Genomic DNA, 858 nt, shown 5'->3' with positions numbered 1-858 from the left:
AGCTTTTCCCACAATCATTGCATTTATAGGGCCTCTCTCTTGTGTGGATTATCTGATGCCTAATAAGGTGTGAGCTGCGACTGAAGCTTTTCCCACACTCATTGCATTCATAGGGCTTCTCCCCTCTGTGGATTCTCAGATGGCGAAAAAAGCCTGATCTGTGAGTGAAGTTTTTCCCACACTCACTGCATTCATAGGGCCTTTCCCCTGTGTGGATTCTCTGATGTTCAGAAAGGGCTGAGCTGTCAGTGAAGCATTTTCTACACTCACTGCATTCATAGGGCCTCTCCCCTGTGTGGATTCTCTGATGTTTAGAAAGGCCTGAGCTGCTAGTGAATCTTTTCCCACACTCACTGCATTCATAGGGCCTCTCCCTTGTGTGGATTCTCTGGTGCCTAATAAGGTGCGAACTGCGATTGAAGGTTTTCCCACACTCACTGCATTCATAGGGCCTCTTCCCTGTGTGGATTCTCTGATGCTTTACAAGGCTGGAGTAATCACATACGTTTTTTCCACACTCAGTGCATGTCTTTTTTCTCTTTCCGCTCAGGATTTCCTGCTGGGTTGTGGTTTCCTTGAGGTCCTTCTGAGTTCCCTGACAGGAAATACATTTACCCACTTTCTCCCCTGGATGGTTTCCCTGCTCTCTTTCTGGTCTGTGCTGAATCTCACAGGAGTTTCCCGGCTCATGATTCCAGGACACATTCCTTTTCGATCTCTGTGATAATTCTCTGTGTTTATCCACTTGCTCAACATTTTCCTGCTGAGAATTCTGCTCCTCTTTCTCACATACCATTGCATCACCTGCTGTGATAGAGACAGAAACCTCAGACAGGGATGGAAAGGGGAAGGCCAAAC

This window comes from Mauremys mutica, unplaced genomic scaffold (assembly GCF_020497125.1).
Source record: "Mauremys mutica isolate MM-2020 ecotype Southern unplaced genomic scaffold, ASM2049712v1 Super-Scaffold_100270, whole genome shotgun sequence".
Classification (NCBI taxonomy): Eukaryota; Metazoa; Chordata; order Testudines; family Geoemydidae; genus Mauremys; species Mauremys mutica.
Note: the sequence above shows the minus strand (reverse complement) of the source record.